The 19,590-nt window shown below is 38.9% G+C and overlaps 1 protein-coding gene across 10 annotated transcripts in view; it reads right to left on the reverse strand.

Annotated features, from left to right (window-relative positions):
* The window catches only part of SEMA5B (semaphorin 5B), a 476,652-nt gene that overhangs the window by 190,017 nt on the left and 267,045 nt on the right, over nucleotides 1-19,590 (reverse strand). The window lies entirely within an intron of this gene.

Below are 19,590 nucleotides of genomic sequence, written 5' to 3' on the forward strand. Positions count from 1 at the left end.
TGTTCACTTGATAACTAGAATCCCAGGTTTTTTAGGACACTGCTTTCCATGAAGACCCACTCTAGGGATTAGTGCAATTTACCTCACAAAGTTTACAGAGTTTGTGGGACTAATGCACACAATCAAAGGCCTATGTACAATTATATTTGCTCCGTGCTGTTGAATATTCTGCCCTCACAATAGGGACCCTGCAAGAAGACACCTATGATGGCATTGGCAATTTTAGGAAAGAGAACAAACTCCAGATGACGAGATGCTCCACAGCTGGCTTTGTTCACCAGGGCAATGCACCGTCAGCAGGGAAACTACAGTAAGACTCCCCAGTTTCAAATGAAGGTTGCTAAAACAGCAATGGGTTCTATGAGGAACAAGTTGGCAAACAGGTTTAAAACACGCACCCAAATACCAAAGATGCTAGATAACACTCCAGAAAAAAATAGTCATACAGCAATCAACACCATTCAACCCTCTCACCAGTAATGCCTCAGGCACTACCCAGTGGTCTTTGTGACACATGTACAAGTCTTTGGCATCCAACTCCCACTGCATGAATAGGATGGCTAACTGCAGAAGGCAAAACTGCAGGACAGGAGAAGGAACTCATAGCAGTGTTGCTAATAAACAACGGTGAGAACTGGAAAACATCATCTCTTCTAATGACACCTTGTTCATTACAGAGACAGATCACTCAATCCAGCATCAGCGTCTCACTTATTGTGCCAAACAGAAATGATCTGGAAAGGCATTAAAACTTTTGTTAATGCATACAGACCAGGTTTATACATCAACTAATTAGAATAGGGCTTGTTTTGGTGTTGTAGGAACTATGCCCCATAAATCATAGTTTATAGCTTATCATATTGAGTGAACTCAGTCAACTGTGATTTACTCAAACTATGGTTAAGCAACCCTAGTTTTCCTTAACATGTGATCCCAACCATTATCCAACTTAACAGACTTGCCCTTAGTTAGTTGGGGCCTACGACATTATCTACTGAGCCAGAATGACCAGCAAAACTGATAAATGTGTGTACTATTCAGCTGAATATGGGTTAGTGACAAGGACAAATAGGTTTCTTTGTAAAAGGCAACAAGAAGCGATATTTAGGTGCAACAACCTGTTTCATAGTATATGTTGCAGTTTTACCATGTAGTCCAAACTGCTATTGATTTGTCATTAAAAAAAAAAGAACAAACTGACCCCGGAGAACCTTCATACCACTGTTATAATAATCATCAGTTTGCTTTAAATAGATTTCAAATGAGGGTGGGGAGCAACTCGTGTTGTTCGAATACATTTTGATAAATGAGAGGAAATTCTCCTTGTGAAGGTGTACCGACTCTGAAAGTGGTATCAAAGAAAAAGCCACCAAACAAGGCACCAAAGGAACTCAGTCTGACACTACAGACTACTAAAATTAAGGAAAGGAATCCCTGTGGTTCGAAGTGGGTTGTAAATCAAGGGAAAGCATCTGTAAAATAATGGTGGCATAAAGTAATAACCTATGATCATAAACCACCTTCCTGAAGTTATTCTACTTCTGAACAGTCTAAAAACAAAGCATTTCTCATCAGATCAGGTTCAGCTCTTCTAGTTATGCATTTATGTAGCTTTTCCAGTTACTCTGATCAATATAAAGAAGGAGAAAAGTCAGAAGAAGGGCCAGATAGCCAGATATAAAGGTATATCTATTGCTAATGACCTGAGTTTTTTTTTTCTGTATCAACTATGATCACTTTCTGGTGAGTCACGAGCCAAGCCTACCCTACAAAACCATCACACTCATTTGCAAAGTAGATAAAACATTCCTCTGCCTTATTTTCAAGCATTATTCTCTATCTTTGCAATGCTTGGTCTTCTAGTATTAGAACAGCACCATGAATTTTGGCTTTCAAACACTATTTTGAAGACATATTTCTTCACCCTATTTTTTTAGTCACATGTGCGCTCTTCTTTATTTCCTTTCTTATAATATTCTTCTTGTTTACCTACCCTTCTATTTTTAGAATATCTCTATGGAGAGTAGTCTACTTAATGTTTATTGTATGTGCAAGATTTTCATAACTGCTTTAAGAGGAATAACAGACATCTGAGAGGCAAACACTGTTGAAAGAACTGAAATTAAATGCAGAAGATGTGCCTCTCCTTTGGGGCATTTTGGACAATTTTTAAACATTTTTTAAAGTTGCAATAGGAAAAGTAATCTAGAACCTATCACAAAAACTGGGGCCACATATCATGCTAAGACATAATTGGGTTTGAGCTTAGTATTGTATGAATCCAACTGTGACTTGTTCAACATACCATGATTATAACAAATCTGGCTTAGTGGAATATACCAACCCAGTGACTGTGCAAATTGTATAAAAATTCCCAGAACAATACTCACACTGATTATTCACTTTTAACATGCTTATAATGTTTACTAATAAATAAATGTCCAATTATATCCAAAATTTCAAGTCAGGGAAAACATAAAAGTATGACTCCATTATTATTAAGTACATTTCATATTTTTAAAGCACTAATTATTGCCTTAATTTTCCTTCTTAATCAACAATAGCACTTACATGAATATTATTTCATTAATTTAATTAAGGATTTATTGTTCCTTCTGAAGCAACTTTTAATACTAATTCTTTTAATTATTTATTTTATCTCAGACACAGAATATGTGTATCTCATTTTTTTTAATGTTAGGTTTTATAATCTGCGGCTGTCAAATTTTCTTTATAATTTGTGGTCTTGTACAGTAGTATTCTATACTCTATATAATTTTCCCATTCTCTCTGAAGAGAGTCATTTTCTTTTCCATTTCGTTAACAATATCCAAACTATGTATTAATTAGTACTATCCATCTTAAAAATATAATTACAATAATCTTTAAATGCTACTCATCTATTCAGTCTTTCTAATAAAAGAGCCATACAGTAATGTTCATGGCCAATATATGCCAAATAATTCTTTTCTATAATCACAGTTAGATTAATCTGAAACTGTTTGAATATATCTTTGCAACCCTAACCAAAAATGCTTGGATGCCTAAAGTGTGAACAGCCAGGATCAAATATCCAACCACTTACATTAATTTAATGAGAAAGCGTAGCTTATTTATTTAATACTCACACCATTTTTCAGGCAAACTTCCCAAAACTATTTATATGAAAAGATTAAAAAATAAATATCAGCAAAAGTATATAATAAAACAGACACCATCTGAATCATTAACATTTTTTTTTTAAAGTCTTCTATAAAAAAGTCAAATCTCTTCTCCCTTTAAACCAAGGGCACTCTTAAATCTTTTCCTGAAAAAAAGATTTATAGAAGAGAAAAGCTGTTCCCAGTCTGAACAACAGAAGTTGTTACTTCTCCTCTTCTCTGATTGTCACACCTACCCCAACCAGGACTTCTGTGCTATCATGAGGGCAGGCTAAAAAGAAATATATTGTAAAGGCATACACACATTGGATTCACCTGGGTTACATAAGATATTTGTCCCATGGGGGAACAGGACACATATTTAGCCCCAAGACCGAACTAGTTCTCTAACCCCTGGAGAGTGAGAATTGATCCTTCTTTTCTTATACATACCATGGAAATGTTGCAGAAGTTAACACCTCTGTAAAAGATGGTTGGTTTGCTATCAATATACTTATATGTATTCACTAATCCTACACCAAAATTACACCTTTAGTCATTCTCTCCTATCATGATTTTGAATTGCATCAGGAGACTACTTTTTCTACTTTAATTGGGAAGATTTTTTTTCAGCCAACAAATGCCACTAGGTCCGGTATCTTCAGTATTCTCAAGATTCAAGGACAGCAAACAGCATATCCTAAAGTATCAACTTCAGAAGAACTGGGGACAGTTATAGGAACAATGAGACACTGCTGTTCTGCAGGGCTCCCTGCCAGGACTCTATAGCCCATGTGCTCATTAATAATACAAAAAAGCTAAATAAGTAATATGTTTCTGCTAACCACAATGTTCCCTTCAGGAAGCATTCTTTTAATGAGAAAGAATTCTGCATTCAAAATTAAGTTCGTATTTCCAGATTCAAAACATGAAGATAGGACTGTTTAATTGACTGGTTCAACAGAGCAGTTTCTGAATATGGCAGTAATTCTTTCAGAGAAGCAATCAGGTCCAAACTTCAGTTATAAACTCTGCTGTATTTTACAAAATGAATTAATAAGGCTGCAGAACTAGTTGTCAAGCAAATTCAGGTGGGGCTACTTACACAAACGAAACTGATCCCTGACACAATTACGTTATGAAAAGAATTGTTCCTCTCCACCACTCAGGGCAAGTTGAATTTTCTGGAGATTGTCAAGAATTCATAGCTAGAGATTGTAATCATGCCCTTTCAGGTTGCTTTTTAAAAAAAATACTCAAGTTTCCCCTAAGTTGAAAGAGGAACATATTCAAAAACTTCTGTGCTGCACGTAAACTATATAAACATAGAATCAGAAGGGGCCATTTGGACCATCAAGACTAACCCTGTACTGATGTGTGCCATCTGTAGCCTTCAGCCAAAGTTCTCAGTATTTCTGTACCTACTTAGTAATCCAGTGAAGCAGTGAGCAATGCTTTGTCACTGCAAGGCTCGAGACAATGAAATTCTAAAATGCAAAAAATGAATCCTGTATAGCTACAAACCAAATAAACTAGATAAATATGGACATTCTGTAGGGGTTTTTTTGGGAGGGAGCGTGGCTAAAACACAATGCTTTTTCATTTAAATCTTCCTCAAAATACAAGACATTTTAAATGTGGAAAATCAACCAAAAAACCTAGAGATGATTAAGCAAATAGTTTTGACAACCGTGTCTGTTACTCAAGGCCTTCAGTCTCCCATTTCAACATTCAAGAACAAGGAGGTTCTCAACTTGCACTAGCAGTACTCTATTTGATGAGCTGTTTGAGGGCTATTTTCCATCTGAAGATGCACTTTGTAGAAGAGGAGCTAGTCCAAACCCAGTTTAATAATATGAATGACAAAAAAGAGGAAAAAACCTTGAAGTACCCAACAGCAGCCTGAGAAAATAGGCCCATAGTTACTCTGTTAGTCTCCTACATCACATTTCTATTTCAGTTATATTAATCATGTCTAAATTCTCTTCAATACACATAAATTAGAATGTACAAATTTCATGCCAATTGCTTTTCTATTTCGTGTGTGTGTGTGTGTGTGTTTGTACACACACTAAACTGGGCTATTCTGCATGGCAGCCTGAAGCTTCTTGCCTCCTATGCTGATCCCAGCTGGAAATAAAGATGGTTTGAAAAATCACTGTCCCTATTTCAAGCTTTGGTAACAATGCTGACCATCTGTTTTGTCTAGACAGGGGTTACCACAGCCCCCAGTAGGTGGACTGCCCTGCTTCTTTATCCAGCCCACCCATGTCAGGAAAAGAAGCACCAGTCAATTTCCTTTCTATGGGTAGGTCCATGAGGACATGCTATTTCCATTTATGTGAGCAAGCAGCATCCAGTGGTCATAGAATTATACAATCACTGAACCTTATAAGGCATCTACTCCAATCTTCTGCTCAGTGCAGGAGTTGTTTGCTTATGATGAGCATTTCACTGACAGACCGAAGAGGGGAAAATATACACCATCATGTCAGCATTCTTGCTGTCACTCGAACTACTAGGCGAAACTGGCAAACTCCTATTTTTCAGGCCTACAAGGCTGTCCATTTCATCAGGGGCTCTCTCAACATATACAGATCTGATTCCTGTACTGAAATGGAGCTAACTTAACAAATTAGAATTTTGTCTATAAAAAGGATTGTAGAAGATTTCTTTAAAGGAAGAACAAAGAAAAAAAAAAGAAAGAGAGAATATTTGGCATCCACAGAGAAGTGATTAGAAGAAAAAAGTAAAGTGTTTCAGCTGAGTCTTATAAGCTTTGAACTAAGAAGATTTCAAATGCAGAACAAGTATTCTCCTGTCCTTTTCCAATATACCTATCAGTTCTCTTTTAATGAATTCTGCTTAACAATGATGGTGAGAATAAAACAATAGGAAAGAAACACTTTTTTTACCATAATTGGAAAGTGTGTGTTCCATTTTGAAATAAAGAGAGAAGGAGAGAAGAAAAAGAAGGATAAAGACAAGGAAAGGAGGAGATGTTATTGAAGCCAGACATTAAAGCAAAAAAAAATTTTAAAAATTAAAAAAATTGGAAGAATGGATAGGATGAAATGAAGGAAATATTTCTTTAAAAAAAAACTTCATTGCCTGAATAAATATGAAGAAATATAAATGTTATAAAACCTGACAGATTTGCCATGCTGTAGTGACAGACTAGCCCAGAAAACTGAACAGGATTTTTAAAAAAATTCTCCTAATAAAAAAGACAATGGGTTTTGTCTTTTTTTTTCTTTCTTTCTTGCCTGTGTCCATTTGTCACCAATCGAGATGTTCTTCAGTTCCTCCTATCAGATCAGCAGGCAAGCTGGTGCATTGGCCATGCACAGGAGGAGAGAGAAAGGCAAGGCGCACCAGCCTTCCTCACTTGCCCCCTAAGACCCCACTGGATTTTGTCTTGGCTAAAACCTGGAAGAATCAAAATGTTCCAAGTTCCAGTTCTGTCAAATCAAGTGGGAGAGCTGGTTTGGTGTAGTGGTGAAGGTGCTGGCCCAGAAACCAGGAGACTCTGCGTTCTAGGCTGTTCTTAGGCATGAAAGCCGGCTGGGTGACTTTGGGCCAGTCCCTCTTTCTCAGACCAACCTACCTCACAGGTTTGTTGTTGTGGGGAAAATGGGAGGCAGCAGTATTAGGTATATTCACTGCCTATATAAAGGTGGGATAAGAATCTAACAGCAGCAGCAGCAGCAACAGGCCAGCAAAGCTTCCAAAATACAAAGTATTTGTTTCAGATTCAAAACAAAACACATCTACATTTTTTGCACACTCCTACATCAAATACATCAATTGTATTTATAGCACCAAAACCTCTAGCCTTTTGGAGCATGAATGTGAGTGGATGACTGTATCTTTAAGCCAGTTACTAGGATTGTCAGATATACCACCAGAATCTGGATTATGGTGATGAATATGGTGTTTGGCACATGATTCATGAGTTCAAAACAAAAAGCAACACACTGGGAGTACAAATCATGAATGTGATTCAGCCACAATCTAACTCATAACTCTTTGCTGAGGAGAGGGATAAAAATACCTCCAGCCCTCCATTAAGTTTTAAAACACTCTGCAGTATGTTGAACATGTGAGACTAAACACAGGTCAGATATCACCTTATCCATAACACAGATCCAATCTTTACATTCTGTAGTGCAGAAACCACAATAGCGTAACAATTTCATATACCCCTGGAGTAATGTATGATGCCCCAAATCACGCTGAGCCTCCTCTGATGTTTGGAGTTGCTCCTCGGGACTTCTTTCTGACATATGGTCTCATTACTCTGTGAGACGGGCTTTGCAAGGCCCTTGGATACATCTTCTTATTTTTCAAGTCTCAAACAAAGAACAATCTTCCCTTTGTAGGGCCCAAAATATAGCACTCCTTCTTGGGTGAAGTTTGGCCATTTCTCACTTTACTGATCACTGTTCCTGGGGAGCTTTTCATTTACCATACATGCTGTGCAGGAACTTTTTTTTATTATAGCCTTGACCCTATCTTGTGTGAGCTGAATGTTAAACTGATGCAGGTATATGTTTTACTATGGGTTATGTTTTAATATGCTGTTTTAGTTGTTTTAATGTAAGACGCCTTCAGCATATTTACATCTGATGGGTAAATGCAAAATGTTATTATTTATGACCACTAGGACAGTAGTATCTGTAGCAAACCATGATGACATCAAAATGAAAACACTCGTGTGATGAAGCAATCACACAAATACCGTTTGTGCATTAGGACATCAGTTGAAAGTAGATTGCAGCATTTGCACAATGTTATCATCAAGGATAGTTTTGTCATTTGACCACTCTTTCCCTTAGTGGATGCTCTTCAACCAGGAATTCCTTTCTAGTTATGCCAAACTTCATCCTCCATCCCATCCCGCACATTTCCATTTTTGCAATCCAATCCTGAGTGCAAGGTGGAAAAAATAGTCACCCAGCATTAACTATGAGTTTTTAAACCAGGTCTATCATGCACAAATAAAAGTTTAATATTTTATTCTGCACAGAATCTGATTAAAGGATGTTTATCAAAATCAAGAATTCAAGGCTTCTGGTTTCCCCTTAAACAACTTGTACATTGTATCTAAATACTGACTTTTGCTAGCAGAATGCTACAAATAAACAAGATGCATAGAAAATTTAATGCAAGAACACACCAAAGAGGCAATAAGTCTAATAGTGTTAAATCCACTTCAATATTAGGTTTTAGTTATAAGGGTGACATGTTATGAACTATCATTTATCATATTACCCCACTAAAATGTAACATTCATTATGAATAAGGATAGATTTATTTCCCATTGCAGATTTCTAGTAAAATTCATCTAGCACCATGAAGTTATTTTTCTGAATTATTACATTATATTTAATCAGGAGCTATGAGCCATTTTTTATCAAATGTTGTGGGATAAACAGATATTCAATCAGAGGCAAGGTCTTGCTTACTTGCTGGGCTAGGTGAAAGGTCTTGTTTTTACTTTGTTTCTGAGGACTCCAGAACCCATTCACATATTGCCAAAAGAGGGCACACATCTGCATAAAACATACACATGGTAACTTACAAGCATAGATGTAATCTATGAAATCATTACAGGTGATCCTTGGTTAACGACCACTCATTCAGTGACTGTTCAAACTTGCGACAGCGTTGAACAAGTGGTACTTATGACCAGTCCTTGGAGTTCCAGCTCTCACAGCATCCCCACAGTCACATGATCGTGATCCAAGTGCTTGCATCTGGTTTGTGATTACAATAACACAGCATCCCATGGTCGCCATTTGCGACCTTCTTTGCCAGCTTCTGACAAGCAAAATTAATGTGAAAGCTGGCAGGAGGTCACAAATGGCATGATTCGCTTAACAATGGCAACCGGGAGTGCCATAATTGCTATCGCTAAGTGGTGCAGTCACGTGACATCACGCTTTATGACCACATTGTGTAGCGATGGCAATTCCGGTCCCAATTGCCATAGTTAACTCAAGACTACCTGTATCTGCAGTTTTACATACATACAATATTTCTCATTGTGGTAGGGAAGCCTGTGATCAAGTAACCTATATGCTAGTCTCTTCTTTTATGGACCAGAAACTTTTCCAAATATAAAATGTCTTCAGGCAGAAGACAACCCAATAAATAATCAGAGTATGACCATTTTAAATCCAATACTGTAAGTGTTAAAATAAAATACATACATATAGGCTGAGTTCAAACACTGTGGAAATCAACATGTGGTTTGCCTGTGATTTAGTAACCAAGCCACTGTGGTTTTCAAACTACAGTTTATGGCTTATTATTAACCAAACCAATTGTGATTTACTAAACAAACTAAGGTTTTAAGTAAACCGCAGCTTAGGATGGTGTCATAATGCTATACCCAACCATGTCACTCCACTGGCAGTCAGAGCTCCTACTTACATAAGGCAGCCCCAGCCAATTTTCAAGAGCCGTCCTTTTTGCCCCCAAGGAGCCTCGTTAATAATTGGAAAACCCCAGGCGTGCTCCGGAGACAGGCAGCAGAAGGGGAAGATAGAATGGAAAGAGCCAGTGTGGACATGTCACTTGATGGAACCCACGTAGGCATAGATAGCATCCAGTCCCTAATTAGCAGGGAAGAGATTTCTCATATTCTGGATAATATGTATATTATCTTTCGGTTCGAAAGGTCACAAGTGAAAGATTGCCCAACACTGCGGAATTCCTTTCTTTGTTTCATAGTACAGTATTAGGGTAGGAGTTTCTGCCAGTCACGTTCCTCTTTGAACTATTCTGAATACTCAAGAATTCACCAAATGAATAATATATTTTCTGCGTCATCCTGCAACACAGAATCACTGCAACTGAAAAGATTTGACAAGGTAATCTACACTTTTTTCCAGCAACAAACCTGAGATACAATTTCTCCATGAGATCAGTACAACACTATAATCAAGCCTTTCTGCATTATCAGCATGAATGGATCTATTACAATGGTTCTGCGAGAAGTTCACAAAAGAACATTAATGTTCCTTGAGGGCTGGAAGCTTCTCTCCCCAGCCTTTGGAAAGTAATTCTTATTAGCTAATAGGAAAGATTAACTAACAATTTGCAGCAAGTCTGACTTTGGGCAGGAAGAATCCAGGTGGACACAGCTAACTAAGTCACCCCTGAAATGCAGCTGCTCTCACTGCAACAGGGTTGGACATGGGTCATTCTTCAATAGAAGACCATCCCAGCTAACCTGAGATGCTGAAAAAACACCCTGGAAAAAGGCAATGTCAAACCAGTACTGTTGCCAAGGAAACTGCATGACAAGTCTGTGAAGTCACCAGAAGTACAGCTTGAAGTGAAGGAGACATTACTGCCTGTTTTAGGCACTAGTCTGCTCCAAATTGCGTTGTACAGGTAGTCCTCAACTTACAACCACAATTGGGACTGGAATTTCTATTGCTAAGCAATGCGGTCATCAAGTGCAATGTCACATGACTGTCCCAATTGCCATCATGACCCCAAGACATGTGGGTCCTTAAGTGGGAAGAGGTGTGAGTCCCAGGTAAGGAGCACAGGGATGCTGCGGGGAGATGGGGGAGGCTTGGGAGAGCCAGTGTAGACCACACACAAATTGGGGGAGGGGAGTGCTGCAGTGCAGCATGAACTCAGGAAGGTCGGGGAAAGAATATGCTATGGTTCAGGGGCTTCCTGGTACACCGTGGCTCTGGGGCTGCAAAAAGCCCCAGAACCATGGCATGCCAAGAAGCCCCTTTGCAGTGAACTGCTGGGCTAGGCTGGGGCTGGGCTTCGTGCTGCGGCTCAGGGGCTTTTTGGTCAGAGTCTTTTTAGGAACCTGGTGTGCTGCGGCTCTGGGGCTGCAAAAAGCCCCTGAGCCCCAGCACAAAGTCCAGTCCCAGCCTGGCCCAGCACCGCACCGCAAAGGGGCTTCCAGGCACACCACGGCTCTGGGAATGCAAAAAGCTGCTGAGCCGTGGTGCAAAGCTCAACCCCAGCCTGGCCCAGCAGTGTAGCGCAAAGGGGCCTCCCAATGCACCGTGGCTCTGGGGTTGCAGAAAGCCTGAGCTGCAGTGCAGCGCAAAGCCCTTTGTAGTCGCCCCTGGAGCACAGCGCAAAACCACCACATCACAGGAAGCCCAGATACCCCAGTCCAGTCCCAACAGCAGTCACCCTCACCACCCTGCACTCTGCCACTCCAGCTGACCTTTGCCATCTTCTTGCTTCTGCTGCTGATGAAGCGTGCCCGCCCTGCCCTTCGCGAGGCAGCTGCTGACGACATGAAGCCATCTTCCCCAGGTCTCATGAGGAAACCACTGTGTGTGACCTTGGGAAGAAAGCCTGCGTGGCCAGCAGCTACCTCGTGAAGGGCCAGGCCTGGCATACTTGGTCAGCAGCGGGAGCAAGAAGACAGCGAAGGTCAACTAGGGCAACAGAATGCAGGGGGCCAAAAGGGCATAGATGGGGGGAGATAGGTGGGGGGAGCTGAAGTGTCCCTGAGGTCCTAAGTGCGGGTGGGCTACCAAGCACCCAAATTTTGGTCACATGACTGTGGGGGTGCTGCAACAGCCGTAACTTCAGGCACCAGTCATAAGTCCCTGTGTTCAAATGGTTACTAAACGAATGGTCATTGAGGACTACCTGTATATACATATATATATAAATTAACAGAAATTAGAACCTCATTCTCTTATTCTCTCTCATGCAAATGAAATGAAATTTTGTAATTCTGCTTTAACCCATGATGCCCTGGTTAACACAGCAACCCTCAAAACAAAAAGCCACATCACCAGCTCACCTAACTTCCTGGCCCAAATGTCTGGGGGAATAGCCAGATGTTCAGAGCCTTAGAAAAAGCTACCAAGATCAAGGGGGAGGGATGGGGTTCCACAGGTCTGCCACCATAAGGCACAACTCTGGGGTCCAAAAAGATGGCACGGTTTGATTGAAAGGACCCAGAGTATGCCCTACCTGCTAGGCTGGGGGGTGTTGGGGGTACCCACACATTGTGTCCCCCCCAACACCTCAGCTCAAGGATTCTCAGAATTTCACTTAATTTCCTAACAGAACTTGCTGAAATATGCTAGCCAATTCAGCTTTTCAGAAGTTTACAGAACTACAGAATCCAAAGATGAGTGTCTTTTTTTGGGGGGGGGGAGGGAAGAACCCAGGAAGAATGTAGCAAAAACAACTAGGCAATGAGGCCTAAATGTCAGAGACACACACAAAAAATCCATCTCTAGTTTAATTTGCAAACCACAATTCGCTTTAGCTTTTACACAATTAAACTGCTTACCATAAAACCTCAGTGACATTGTTTCAATACTGAACTGTAAATCAATTGGGCTGGAGATGCAGGAAGGCTTCTATTGTAAAACATTTTACAAGGTATTGGGTACAATGAAGAGGCACTAAAATACTGCCAAACTGATCCAGCCTCCTAATTTATCTCTTGCAAAACAATTTGGCTCTCAGTCCAGTTGCTTATTTATCCCTGCCTAATATTCTATATGTTTATGAACTCACTCTATCAGTAGAGGAGGAGGAGGAGGAGGAGGAGGAGGAGGCAGCGGCGGCACAGCAGCTATATACTTAATAAAAGATTAATACTCTTGGCTTGATGGTATTTTTCCAATGGTGAAACACACTATTTCATTATTGTCACATATTTTTATGTGAATGTTAACCATACATATGCATTTATATTTATGTTTAATGATGGAACCATCAGACAAATTTACCATGAAAGATGCCTCAACATTTCTACAGACCTCAAAAAGTTATCCCAGAAAATAGTTCCCAACAAACACAACATATGTATACCAGACTCAAGGGAACAGAGAACCAAAGATCCTCATCTCTGTTGCAAATAAGATCTCACCTAGGATAGCACAAAACAACCCCCTCTTTCCATTCAGAAACATGTAAGTTGGATACAGGGTACCCCCTTCTCCAATTTTCCCCACAACCACCCTGTGAATTGGGTGGAGAGGGGGACTTTCCAAAGGCCACCTAGTCAGCTTTGAAACTGGGTCTCTCCAGTATCAGTCCAGCACCCGAACTCCTCTGCATGTTGTGTATCTACTACAGCTGCCAAGTACATATGTATATATATATGCATCCTGCTATCACAAAAGGTATACAAAGCTGCCTGCAACAATTGGCAGGCTTCATCTTTTCTGCTTCAAAGCACGAACATGTTCAGATAATGGTTGGCCACAGTTCATGCCCCCTCTACTTACCCATTCTTTCCTTGAGAAACACCAGGGATATAAATCTAAAAAAATTGGCTTAGCAATTTTTGTAGCAGGGTCTCATGAAATGTAGCAACCTTCACCATGTGAGCTGCTAGAATCCACTCTACTCTCCTGTACATGGTGCACATGGTGTCAGTTAAAAGCAGGTGTGCCTGTGTACAGGACCAATGCCTGCACTGTAGAAGTGCCTAGCTGGAACACGGCTTCTGCCTTGACTGCAAAGCCAGAGCTAAAATATCACACAGAGTATGCTATGTGAAAAATGCTTTTTTTTTCATACCCATTTAAAAGCAATCTGTTTAAGAAAAAAACCCAAATCCATTCTAGGGTATTATTTTTATTCATCCAATTCAAAGGGCACAAACCAGTGGGCACACTTGTGAGTTTTCCATAACTTTTTGTCAAAACAAAAATGGAGTGGGAGAAAAATACTGACTAATGCTGAAGCTTGGACTATGCATATATTCACTTTCTTCAGATGAAATGGGGAAGGAGGTTGCAAATGTTCAGATTAGGCTCTACCAGATGTTCTGATGATTTCAAATTCTCCCCAGCGTTGCTGAGATGAACAAACTATAATTTATCTCCTATTTTGGAAATACAAAATTCAATTTTCACTTCTTTCATAGGCAATGCACTATCCATGGTGTTTAGACAATGGAAACTGAGAGAAATTTGACAGTTTTTAGAGTAACAAAATTGGAGATAATTTTTCTGGTATTTAAAAAAATTAATAAAAACTAAATTGGATTGTTTCATTAGGGGGATAGGATACATTTTTCAAAGAATAAAATTCTAATTTCAGGAGGTAAGACTTCTCTTGTGAGATTTAATAAACTAAAACCTGGGCCACAAAGGGAAACAAATTTAGTTAAGCTGTATCAGATCCTAAAAAAATCAGTCCAGCTAATTAGACTGAGTGAGAAAGCTGGATAATCAACTTCTTTTTCATCTGTAGCACCTCACCCTGCAGAAATGATCACAAGTAATATGCCCCTCCAAACTAAGATGCACACATGAGCGAAAGCCAAATTTACAAGCTTAATACTTGTCAAACCGCTACCTCATAATAAACATTGCGTCACACGGCCTAAGGTCTTAGTATTAAAAACACACTCCAATCAGACAGGCCTTCATAATGTGAGCTGGAGTAGCTCTCTGTAGCCTGTCAAGATTTCACAGCATCCCCTTCTAAAAATGTACTCCGAGCCACAACATTTAAAAACAAGTAAATGAACAAAACAAACCGATTTCTTCCCTTATTCTCCTCTCCCCAACACTCCAGTTTAACTATGTAGATTCTTCAGCAGCAGGTGACCACCGCGCTACATTAACTTTCTGCACTGACAAGCCAATGGGGCTACTTTCCATAGCACTCGCTATTGCACACAGGACGGATATTATTTTAGCAGGGAACGTGTTCCTTGGAAATGCACAGAGTTGCACAATGGCTCTGCGGAAAAATAAACAGCTAGTAAATGTGCTAATCAAAATTGCTTCCCCTTGCCACCAAAGTGCACGCCGCCTTGCTGGTAAATATGTCACAAAGACCCAAAGCTTAGTAAAATAACAATACCAAGAAATAAAAATCAATGGAATCAACCATTATATTTACAATTTCTCCACATTCCTATGATTCTTATGTCCCTGAAATCCTTGTGTGTAAATATGCACAGACGGCATCCCTGGAGCAGAATCGGAGATGTGGCACCATGCAACTGAGTCTTCTCATGTGTGCTGTATCTCACATGAGATGCTTGCAGATAAATAGATGATGCTGGAGAAACTCACAGAAAGGACTGTGAAATCTGACTCTGGACTAGCTCTTCCCTTAGATGGCCAGATGTGGTCTTCACTCCTGGGCTGGATTGTATCATCAAATGTACATCTTAAACTTATATCTTAATCATCACATATTAATTAATTAATTATATGTTAATGCTTGTTAATTAATTATTAAATGTTATTTTAACCCCCAGTGAGTAACTCTCCGTTCCTGTTCCCCTAACCCCTCAGCTGGGTTAATTGTAGCTTGAAAGTAATTTCTGAAAGTTCACAGAACAGATTTAAAAACCAGGACAATCTAATATTTCATTCAGCATGAAAGTTTATGGCCCTCAAGGTCAAGAGAAGTGTTTTAAAATACAGTAGCAAAATAAGCTTGGAAATGAGACAGCAAGTAAAATTAAATTTAAAAGTCACATGTTCAAATATTTCATTACGTCTTGAGAGTGTTAAGGGCTGTCTTTTTACAACCATCAAATTAACCATTCCAAAATAGAAATAATTAAAGAAGCTGTACGATATGCCCATCGAGTGTGTTTGTGTCCACCGTAACAGAAATTGGGATTAACAGGACCATTAATTTTATTTTTCTCTCAAATGAAACAAAACAAATAGCATCCTAGCTAGCCATGTCCTCTTGGGACCTGTTTGTAAAATGCCATTTGATGAAATAATCTACCAAACCCTCGTGAGATTCCAATTTACCACAGCTATCCTTAATTTTATTTTCAAGTTACCATTGGTAGTATCTATCTATCTATCTATCTATCTATCTATCTATCTATCTATCTATCTATCTACCTATCTACCTACCTACCTACCTACATCCCTGTTAAGGGTTGACCTTCTGTCTATCAAAAGTCTCAAGTAGCAATGTCTACATTCTACCTGGGTTAAAGACAATAACACATGCTACTTGTTTTGTTCAACAGTATTAAGCCAGAATTCCAAAAAAAACATGGCTTACTGTAGAAATGCATTATTTCCAGAAATTTTGAAACAACAAAAAAAAGGTGTATTATTTTCTTAGAAGACAAGGGAAAAGCTTAGCTATATGCAATATTATTTTAGTATATTTTACAATTCTCAATAAACAAATGCTACTGCCAAAGTCTAGTTTGTCCTAATGCTTTGAATCCTGTTCAAAAACTAGAAAAGATCAATCTAACCTCTAAATTAAAAGACCTCTAGAAGAAACAAGCACGTGTGCAAAGGAGAGCTTCTCTCATGAAAGTAACTGCTTTCTTGCCCTTGCATTTCAGAAATGTATTATCTAGCTTGCCTTTTCTACCTGGGTAGAATCAGCAGCAGCCAGTCACAAACTATATGGAATAATGTAATGATGTCATAAAGTCAATGCATTTACTTCATTAACACTTCTTAGAAATTGTGTTAGAGCTGTAAAAACTGGTTAGGAATGTATGAGCCTCATTCATTCATTCATTCATTCATTCATTCATTCATTCATTCATTCATTGTATTTATATAGCTGCCCATCCCACATAAAAGTGACTGTGGGCAGATAATTTAGAGAAAAACAGGAAGTATTTCATGGTTCTCCTCCCCCAGCTTTTTTTTTTTTTTAAACAAAGGAATACCTTTGGTAGGAAAAGATGAAAAAGTGTAATATTTTGCAAACTGCCACCCTTTTTCCAGAGTTCTATGAAATTACAATAGGTTTAGTGACTATGAAATTACAATAGGTTTAGTGAGCATATCATCTCTGATTTGCCAACTAGAATCCAAGGTATCTGGGATGGTGCATTTTATTTATTAATTATTTTATTTCACTGGGCAAACCAAGTAAGTTTGATTTTCACTTATTTTCTGTATTGGATGGATGGATGTCAGGCCTCTTAACAGCCAAGCAGGAAGCCCAGATGATCTCTCTCCAACTATATTCTTTGCAATTAACTCTAAACATGTACTGAAACTTATAGCTTATAGTCAACCTATATTTCTTGATAAATAGAGCTTGCATTTAATACACAGCTGTTGCTAGAATTATTTTGTAATGGCTTCATTAGCTTTCTGTTTACTTATCAGAGATTTGTGTTCTTAAATGCCTGCTTGGTCCTGCTTCCAATTTTTATGTTGTTGAGAGTGGCATGACACACTAAGGAGTTCTGCTTTCATATAATACTATGCTGCTTCTTCTTGGTAAATGCCTGGTTATAGAAATAATTCCTATTGGTAACAGGATCCAATCAGAAATGAGTGGGTAACACTCAATGCTCATTAAGCATAAGACTCTCAAAACCTAGCTTATGGTTTTGTGACTCGAGCACAGTACAGCATCATCCCAGAGCCCTTTTGGTTCCCACATTCTCCACTGCTGCTATTAAATGCACTCCTGCAATTTCTAAGATGGAAGCATTAGGAATTTTGGCAGCTTCTGACCATGAAATGCTCAACACAGCAGAGAAGCAGCATCAAAGAATATATGCCAATGAACTACTTATTGCTTTAAACATGTAGTAACCAGAAATGTAACACATACAGTTGATATGACAATTAACCTGTAATCAATCCTGGGGGTGGCTGGTGCCCTGATGACCCTCCCAGAGCTGTTCGCCAATTTTATCATTCCCTGAAATTTATATATTATTTAAGATTGTTTTTATATTGTACTTTAATTAATGTTATCTCTTCTGTAAACCACTCAGAGTAACCACCCATCTTTTCAACACGATGGGTGGTGACAAATTTGATATATAAATAAAAATTTTTTAAAAACCCTGCAACTTGAAACTCTAAGAAATGTAGACTGAATCCTCACGCCTTGTATACGTATGTCCACCATGAGGTTGATTCTGCATATATACAGCATGCTTGTTCCCCCTATTGTGGCTTTTTACTTTACTTTTAGATTTGTACAATATTGCATTGGGTTGTTTTTTAATTTTCCCAAGTCACCCAGAGCTGGTGATGTTGGGCAGCCCTAGAAAACTAAATAATAAATAAATTTGAAAAGCATTACAAATGCAGTAACTAAAAATCACTACTTTCCAATGGTCTTAATATTTAAAAGACTAACAGTTTTGTTATACCATAAGATTTCATAAATTCTGAATCCACTTCCTCAGACAGAATTATCTTGATATAATAGGTAGATGGGTGAGAACAATCAACAGTGTTAATTACTTTCTATGTTCACAAAAGAGTTGTGACACAGATATTCTTGCACGGGTAAGCTGATTAACACATCCAGTATGACAAGAACCTTTGTTTCTGTTCAACCCACAATAAACTGTTGAATAGCTCAGCTGCTCCATTCTGCAATTTTTTAAAATTCTTCTCACGAATAGCCAATATGAGGTCAGTGATACAACTAAAGTCTTCCCTCATCACTTCAGTACCTCCACTGGTTTTGGAGTAAATACTTACAATGAATTACTCCTAGCAAAGTAGCAATATACAATCAGGATTTCAATGTTTTCATTCACTGGGCTTTTAAAGGCCTTCAATATATCAAGATTAAATTATATAGTTGCTCCAGAAAATGAGCCCTCTAGTTCATGAAATGTCTTCAAAGTGGCAACTGGCTCACCGCCAAGAACTTTTCATACATGCACACAGATGGGGCACTCTAAAAGCAGCCCCCAGGCAGGCAAGTCAAGAAAATAAGAACCACCGTATTCATTACACTGAATTAGCATGGAATCCCAGCTCTAATTCAAATAACTTCAGCAGAGCACTTTTCAGCTTTGTACTTCTGCACAAAAAAGTGTCTATCAATTTGGCTACACCAACTTACATGTTTACACACTCATCATGATGCACTTATGGAGCTGTTATGCATAAAGGCATTTTAGGGCAGATAATTCTGCCCATCATGGGCACATGAACAGATTCTACATGTCTAAAGCGGGAAGAAGTGTCATACAAGGCCAGCTACTATGGCTGCAGACAGGAAGGATGAACACATAGAACTGCAGATGTGAACCTGGTCTTAGATGGAGGGCTGCACAGTCAGAACTCCAAGAGAACATATGTAATGATAACGTTTCCTTCCTCTTCTCTAGCCATCAGTGAAGGCTGCCAGCTGCCCCTCACTCCTCACAAAGACAGGTTTTCATCCTCAAATCTGGACTGTTTTCTCTCCCACCTGTATATAGAGCCAAATTGATTTCAAAGTTGTAAGTTATTCAGGAGATGAGCTGTTCAGCTGGGCCTTGGAGGATTTGCTCTCATAATGGCTTTGATGCAAATTCTGTCCTTCAAATCTCTCTTGAATCAATTATTACAAGATTAATTTAAACATGTCCACCTGGGGTGCCTTTGTAACATGAGCCCCATATTAAAAGGGGGGAAAAATCAAAAATTGAGGAAATAACTTGAGCAATTTCCACTTTTGTGGAAATGTGAGATTTTAGTATAATATTGCAAGGAAAAAGTTACCC

The sequence above is a fragment of the Python bivittatus genome, unplaced genomic scaffold (assembly GCF_059951505.1).
Source record: "Python bivittatus isolate LINGU-HERP-01145 unplaced genomic scaffold, Pbiv_v1 ctg000480_np1212, whole genome shotgun sequence".
Taxonomy (NCBI): Eukaryota; Metazoa; Chordata; class Lepidosauria; order Squamata; family Pythonidae; genus Python; species Python bivittatus.